This window comes from Strongylocentrotus purpuratus, unplaced genomic scaffold (genome assembly GCF_000002235.5).
Source record: "Strongylocentrotus purpuratus isolate Spur 01 unplaced genomic scaffold, Spur_5.0 spur5_scaffold_14, whole genome shotgun sequence".
NCBI lineage: Eukaryota > Metazoa > Echinodermata > Echinoidea > Camarodonta > Strongylocentrotidae > Strongylocentrotus > Strongylocentrotus purpuratus.
The window spans coordinates 22688378-22696344 of NW_022145599.1; the positions used below are offsets into that span (position 1 = coordinate 22688378).

At 37.8% G+C, this 7967-nt stretch overlaps 1 protein-coding gene across 5 annotated transcripts in view; it reads right to left on the reverse strand.

Annotated features, from left to right (window-relative positions):
* LOC576611 (axin-1) overlaps positions 1 to 7757 on the reverse strand; it is a 40971-nt gene extending 33214 nt beyond the window's left edge. For 2 of the 5 annotated variants that reach the window (XM_003729028.3, XM_030984485.1), the window contains exon 1: positions 5235 to 5365. The gene's annotated coding sequence lies outside the window, so the exon portion shown is untranslated. Of the gene's footprint in view, positions 1 to 920; positions 1064 to 4817; positions 5114 to 5234; positions 5366 to 7491 lie in introns of those variants that run through there. The other 3 variants (XM_776899.5, XM_011684131.2, XM_011684137.2) reach the window with 3 other exon arrangements.
* Between the last annotated feature and the right edge of the window lie 210 nt (positions 7758 to 7967).

The window sequence follows — 7967 nt, forward strand, 5'->3', positions numbered from 1 at the left end:
ATCAGCATGCATGCCACATTGCACAGCTGGAATTTCTGACTATAAAAAATATGATCAGTGCTATGCTCTTCCAAGTTGACTAATGCAGTATTTTCTGTGATCCTTTAACAGCAGATCAAGATATTAAACCCCTGGAAGCTGAACAAAAACCCTACTTAATGTGATTTGCCAGTACGGGTGAAAGGTCAAGCTCTCAGTGAATGCTTGGAGAGGTCTCTCACGGGTCACCAGGCCAGGTCCCTAATTTACCTGTACTCTGCAGCATCAGAGCTTGTCAAAAGATACAGCAAGACGATTCTGTTCATCTTTCTTTTTACATAAATTCACAAAAATGATGAAGTTCTTGAAAATTTGACAAATTACATTTTGTACTGTAGATAGTAGTACAACATTGGAAAGATTTTCACATTTAACATTCAAGGCAGGATATGATGTCCTCAAAATTGTACTATATTCCGTACTGAGATACGGTATGTACATAACAGGTACACTCAATACAAAAAAAGCAAAGCAAATCAAACGGCAAATCTGTTCCTGAATCACATCATCTTGACCGCAATTTACGATTTCTCCTCTCTCAAAAAAAAATCCACAGAAAATTTCATTGATCAGACAAATTTGTACACATTCTAGCTGTCATTTGAAGCCCTTTCCCCGCACAATATTCACATTCCTTCTGCAGATTTCTCACGACTCAACAAACGTAAATTCCAGAAGAAAGCCGGCTTCGCAAGCACCCTTGCGCTCACGAGCTACGGTTCTTAATCTCAATCGCATGCACATACATGTACGTATATAATGTAACTTGTGGTGGTTACTGTGAGAGTTCCAAGCACAGCCAGCGTGTGCATTTGCTATGCACAGAACACCAGCATACATAATAAATGTAGACTCAAAAGCCAGCCATCTGATTAGCATACATTAAAAAGGTCACTTTCTGTGATGTATACAGCACATCCCTTGTCTTCCCATCAAGACAAACCACTGGCCGGCCGGCCACTGCAATTGATGAGCTCCACATCCTGTGACTGTAAGAAGGGAGAGATCCCCCCTCAGTCTCTCATTTATCCCGCTGTATCATTTTCCATGAATTTCTTGCATTCCTAGTACAATACAAGGAGCTGACCTGCTCATTTTAATTCCAGATTCCATCCATTCAGTCATTTTCCCTCAGTACCTTCACAAAAGCCATTCACTGGGTGGTGCAGTGCTGGCTATTGAGGCTCACTGGGCTTTTCTTTCTCCCACACTCTCCCTCTTTCTTTCTTCTCTTATGTGTTCTTAGACTTGCAGGCCAGTGCAGTTTTACTGAATAGCCAGCTCTCTCCCCTTTTGTTACATACAATCCCTGCCTTAGCTTCTGGCAGTGCCAACACTGCTCGATGTTTTGTCAGAGGTGGAAGTTGAAGCACAACATTCAGTGTGCATACGAGCAGAAAGCTGGCATGACACACAGTATACTACTGTGAGATCGCTGCTTGAATTGTACAGTGGCCGATACACATTCTGAATTTAGGAAAGCACATTTCTTTTCTGTAATAATCACTGCATAAAATTCAATGCACATGTACACTGTAGTTCATATGTTTTATAACTTACTTTGTTAATCTACCATATTATTAAGGAAAAAATAGAGAGAAGCGTGCATACACTTGATAATTGGTATGAAGTAAATGTAAAATCAAAATCAATTTTTTGGGGGGCTAACTATTTCATGTCAGTCCTTTGCAAATAAACCTGCAATAGGGCCTACTCTGTACTACCATGTATAAGTACATGTACACGTAGGTGGATGGATGGTTATTAATATTACGAATCTGCAACATTAAAAGCACTCCACTTCAAAATACAAATATTCTAACATTCTAAAAATTTAGAGCTTGCACTCTGGGGCCTGGGCTTTCAGAAGCATACAAATAAGGTAACAACATACATGTACATGTCTGAAGATGATTAATATGAACATTACAGTACATGTATATTACACATAATAATACCCATTTTCTTCACTAAAATAAATCATTAAAAGGAAATATTGGAGAAAATATATTTAAAATATAACAAAATACATGTTGTTACAGGTACATGTACACTTTACATTTGCAGTAGGCTAATCTACACATTATCTGTATAACATACACTATCCAGTATCCACTCAGAGTTTTATGGTAACTAATGTTCAACACTTTCACTGGCAAGAATATGAATAGGTGGAACCACTGCATGTACAGTACGTAGAGGACAGGGTTGTGGTTAATGAATGAGGCCAATCCATTCATAAATAAGTAGTAAATAAATGAACAAATCCACACTATTTCCCCCCACAATTTAAAGTCTATATTGCATAGGCCCCATAAATGGTAGCATTTTGATATTTTGGGTTACGGACATACAGTACTTGTACATGTACATGTAGATGCAGATTAGGGCACCCATCTCAAATGTCTCAAGGTTTGCATTACACATGCAAAAGCAAAGGAAGATTCCCCTTGTTCTCATGTTCGACTATTAATTATTTCCTACTATTCCTAGTTTCTACTCAGTTTTTATTTTAAAACAATACTCAAACTTTCACTACTAGTACTCAGTTTCTTTTTGCCCAACATGGCAGTCAAGTTTTACAACTCTAAAAACCATGCAATAGCTTTGGGATCAGCCCAAGAGGATATCCCTTGTACTTGAGAACAATGATAATATTCAACAACAAAATTCTCACCGCAGGCTTTTTTATATTTATTATTATTCTGTGAAATACTGGTATAATACAGAACACAGTTTGTAATATCAAAATCAGATTAGATTGGAACTTGCTTGAAGATCATCAAAATGTTTCTCATGGAATTTTTTCTAATTGTGAATTACAATGAAAAACAAATATGAATGGTATTGTGGTTCCATAAGTATGGATTGGTAAGGTATGATTATAATCATGAATTCGAGCAGGATTAGGGAAATATACATTGTACATACATGTACATTATTGTAGCTTGAGATTACTTTTAGGATTTTAAATACATTTATAGATATGACATAAAAATACATGAGCCTGGATTTTTTTTTTACAGAAAAAAAGATGGTTGGGGAGGTACATGCATGTACAGTATATCGCGATCTGATTGTCATCTGGCAAAAGATTGGCCTATGCACGGTAGCCTGATTGCTGAGAACACAGGCATCCTTCCAGAATCTTGGGTAAATTAAAATATGCTACACTTCTCGTAATGAGTCTGGTGTAAACTCTATGCTTTGTATGCCTGCATACACAACTGATAATCTTCCTACAGATCTTGTGATAGGCTGCATGCATAGCCCTTTGAATATTAACATAAGAAGAAATCAACAAATAATGTAATAATTAAATCTCAAATGCTTGAGAAATGTGGTGTGCACACATTTCCTCTTTTTCTTTTTTCAAAAACGTAAAAATAACATTCTAGTCTTTACAAGTGATTGGCATGTACAGTGTAGAGTGTATTACACATACATGTACATGTACATGAACATGTAACTTTAACCTTCATACATAACAGAATAAATGCTAATTTCAATAAAATTGCAAAAGAATTTGCTACTATCAAGTATCAACTCCTTTTTTACATTCAATGAATGAAAATTTGTAATGTTAAATACTGTGATTAAATTGTATGTTGATTAAATCGTATGTTGACTAAATCTAGTCATGTGATTAGTCTAAATTGGAGTCGTGATTTTAGCCATGCCTGCCTACCGGTCAATAGTTTTTTAAAGATGCCTGTTGCCCCAGGTTACGAGGTAACGAGCCGCATAAATCAATTTTGCCGAGATCCCCATTGGCTTACGTGTAAAAAGTTTCTGTGTGCGTGCGCAGATACCATACAGTGCTCTACCATACAGTGAGAGATAAAACACGTGCCGTAAAGTAATTTGGCGACAATAGTCAAATCACTGACTAATCGCCAATAACTCAAAACACAACAACAACAACATTTGTCTGCGATTCCCGAATGATCGCTATACAATCAGGCAACTTTCCAGCGAAGATTTACAGAAAGTGTCTCAGATTTTCTGTGATGTTTTAAGTAACCAATCTTTACTCAAGAAAGGATAAGGTAAGAATTCTTTGTAGATTTGTTTGTGAATGCAGTATATAAAAGATATAATGACTGCTTTAATACAGGCTCTCGAGTACGTTACATCCTGATATAATCCCCCAGCCAGCGCGCCTTGGAGTCATATCAGGCAGGGGGGAAAATACATGGGGACTCAGGGCTAATTCGCCCTGGAAATGCCAAAAGAGCCCCGAAAGTCATAAAACTAAAGAGCCAAACAAAATTTCCATAGAGTTCAACGCAAAACAAATTAAATAGTGTTATTTTCATGCAAGCAAGCTTGAAAAGTAGCCCCCAAAATTTGATTAATATTTTTTCAAATGATATCAGGATGTAACGTCCCCTTGAGGCTTGAGCCTATAGTATAAGAAACAGTGATACCTCTCAGACAGTCTCACTTGTCATGACTTAGCAGTCAATATTTCTATACTAAATTACTCAAGTAGTTCTAGTAAGAGCAGGGCCACTAACCTCTACACTACAGCACTATCATGACCATTGGGCCTAGCTAGGCAAAAAAATCTGCATGCAACCAATTCACTCACAGCCAGTCAAATTTATGATACAAATTGCAATGGTAAACTAATGGTAGTAATATTGGAAGCGAGGGCACATACACGCTACATGATTGGTGCGTGTGAAATCCACACACAACACCAACTTCAACTCAACTTCAAGTCAACGATACCGCATTTGTACATTTAACAAGTTTCACATAGAAAATCGAACCTGGGATCACTCAAATTATGCCTGCACTTGGCTGAAGATCCACTTGTATGATAATCCAATGTAATAGCTATCCACGAGGTCCAGTTTCGGCAGAGTAAACGTATTCTTGAATAATGTTCCAGCTTAACGGCCATGCAGATACACGGCCCATCGATGCAGCCAGGCAAAGCAGTAGTCGATAGTCCACTGTATAGCTTACCCCTCGAAAGCTACGGGACGGCACTGCGGTGTGTATACGCACCACGCACCGTGCATAGGCCCTTTCGAAGTTTTGAATGCACACATAGATCTAGATCTACTCTCTTCTGGAATAAAATCTTACCCACAATGAATAAAAGTTTCAAGCTCCTCAGCCTGATATCCAGAAATATTACTCAACATGCACTGAATTAGATACAACCAGCTAACCTTCCTTACCTTCTAAACTTTCGAATATAAGATCAACCGATGCTCGCATACTCGTCAATGCATCGTGGAACTGGCAAGTCACTTTACATTTGCGGCATATAGACAAGCCAGGGAAGTTTCTCAGTGTTGCAAAGTGCATGAAACATCAAAGCACATGCCCGCCGCCCGAAAAGCTCCCAAAGGGCAGTGACGTACACACAAACGACAAGCCGCACCAATCAGAAAGCAATTCATTAAGTCGCTCGGACCGCTTCCACTCGAAAATATAGGGGTGTTCATCTTAACGTAAATAGATAAGGCTTGGGTAATATTCAAAGCACGTTACGTATTATGCAACAGAGAAGCAAACAATCGTTCGTATCATATAAATGCTGATTGAATATTTACTTTATTGGTCGAACAGTCAGATTCTTACTAATAAAGAGTCGGAAAAAAAACACCATAACCCCGCAAAAAAAAGCCGAACACCTTGATTTTCACCCTATATTTTTCATACAGGTCACACTGTCATTGTAGCGTGAGAAATTATTAGATTTTTCTAATCCTATCCCCCTCTTTCCCTCTTACTTTCCTTCTCTCTCTCCGAAACCAGTGGCTGACGCCAATGTTGTTTTACACAGCCGCAGGGAAGAAATCTTCTTATTTCTTTCTCCTCTAACGAGAACACACTTTGAAAATACCCTTGTTTTGTTTTCCACCAATTCGATACCCCACTCCCCCCCCCCCCCCCTCCCCCATTTTACACCACACATTCAACATAAGCTTATTGCATAGCGTTTCCTTTAAAACATCATGATATCCCTTCATCATATGTTGGATTGGGGGAGTTTTAAATTCTATCAGTCTTTTGTCAAAATGGGAGAATGAAAAAAAAAAAGTTTCGTTCCCTTAATTTTCTTTCTTTTCCTCTGCCATGACATGGTCGAGCGCTCTTATTTACAATAGAAAACAGGGGAAGCGGCGTCGTATAAAATCTACAGTCGGGTTTATTCAGGTAGTAAAAATTCACTGGCTACAATTGTGATGACTCGCCGTCGCTTTTTATTTGTTTTTTGTTTTTTTACCACCTGGGCTCTCCTTGCTATATTCCTCGCCAGGAATTTGTGGGGCCGAGATTCTATCGCGAGTTTTTTAGTGGCTTGTGACTTTCGGTATTCAATCGTGATAGTGCTCAGATATTTTTAAGTGAATGGATCGGAAATAAATTGAACAGAGAAAGAAACTTAGGCAATATCAATGATTGAAAGAAAAAAAAGATATTACACCAGTATAATTCAAAGTTCTTAATACAGAGCCTGCATGTATTATGATATAATCTCAACGCTCTATGTGTTCTTCGATATACACTTTAATTTCATCAAGAAGAACTAGGCATATCGTAATTTTCATCAATTTGCATTTCTACATTATAAGTATATAAAAAGGATATATTCCTATATGGCCGTATAATTATGTGTGCCCATTAAATTGTCCTGCCTATAATGTCATCATAGAAATTAGCTACAGAATTACCCAATTATAGAGGCATGGGTATGCGGCATCGGGGTCGCCTCTTGCGTCTCAAGAGAATCACAATAATTGACCATTTTGAAATTTGTTGATTTGAAGAGAAATTCGTCGCCCCGCTGTCCAGTACATAATGGGATAACAATAGTAGAAACAGACAGCTCGATTTTTGCTAATGCATATTGCATAAAACATTCAGGATTTAAACTCCTAATATCAATTTAGGCTGATGTATTATGATAAGTATATTAAATTCAGTATTTACATTATTTTTAACGTGTAAGATTGTCCAGGGTACGGTAGTCCTATTACCTCTACATGAAATGGACGTGACCTCCAAGTTACATGCATGTGCAATGCAGAAAAAGTTGTATAGAAAAAGATAAATGTTCACATTAGATCAATGATCAAGGCCAACCGTTAATAATGTTAAATGAATATTCCCGACATGATGTCACCGAATGGAAGGCCTTCCAGGATTGAAGAATATAAAGGCAATATTAGGTTTGTTTTTAGAGCATTGTTATAATTGTTATTACTAATAGTAGTACATATACTATTTCATCCTTTTCTAGAACATATTTTACACCTAAAATAGATTATTATGCATGGGATTGCACTAATCACTATTTTGGATGGTGAGGTCAAATCTTCAAGAGACTGTGCATACTGTTTTGGGCTATATAAAGAAAACATCTTGAAAAATCACAAAGTATCAATATTTGGTTACATATCAAAATCTTGATTTTGTTTTGTTTACCTGATATTTGATGTGTGCCTATAAATCCACTTTTGAAATGTCGACATGCATAAATGCTCAATTTCCCCTCGTCCAATCCAGCATTCACTCAGATAATAATTGAATTTTGTCAATTCTTCTACGAATAATTAGCGAGAAAAGAGGGGGATCTCACAAACAGCCTTTTTAGCTCACGTTTCTCCTCCTATTTCATGCCAATTCCAAATCATAATCGCAGGAACGACGTATAAAGGCAAAGCGTGTATACCACGAACGATGGCATGAATAAATATAGGGAAGGGGAAATGCGGGAGCGAGCGATGTAAAAGTTGAACCGCGGAGCTGTTATACCGCCTTCATTACTTACCTCTTTACGGGTGTTAATGATTTATCGCGAGCAATAAAAATAAGCCGCCGCTCTGTGATCTATGCCGACACGAAGCCCCGCCGATTCAACGCATCGCCTCCGTGCCGCACTGTTCAACGTATAGCTCCAC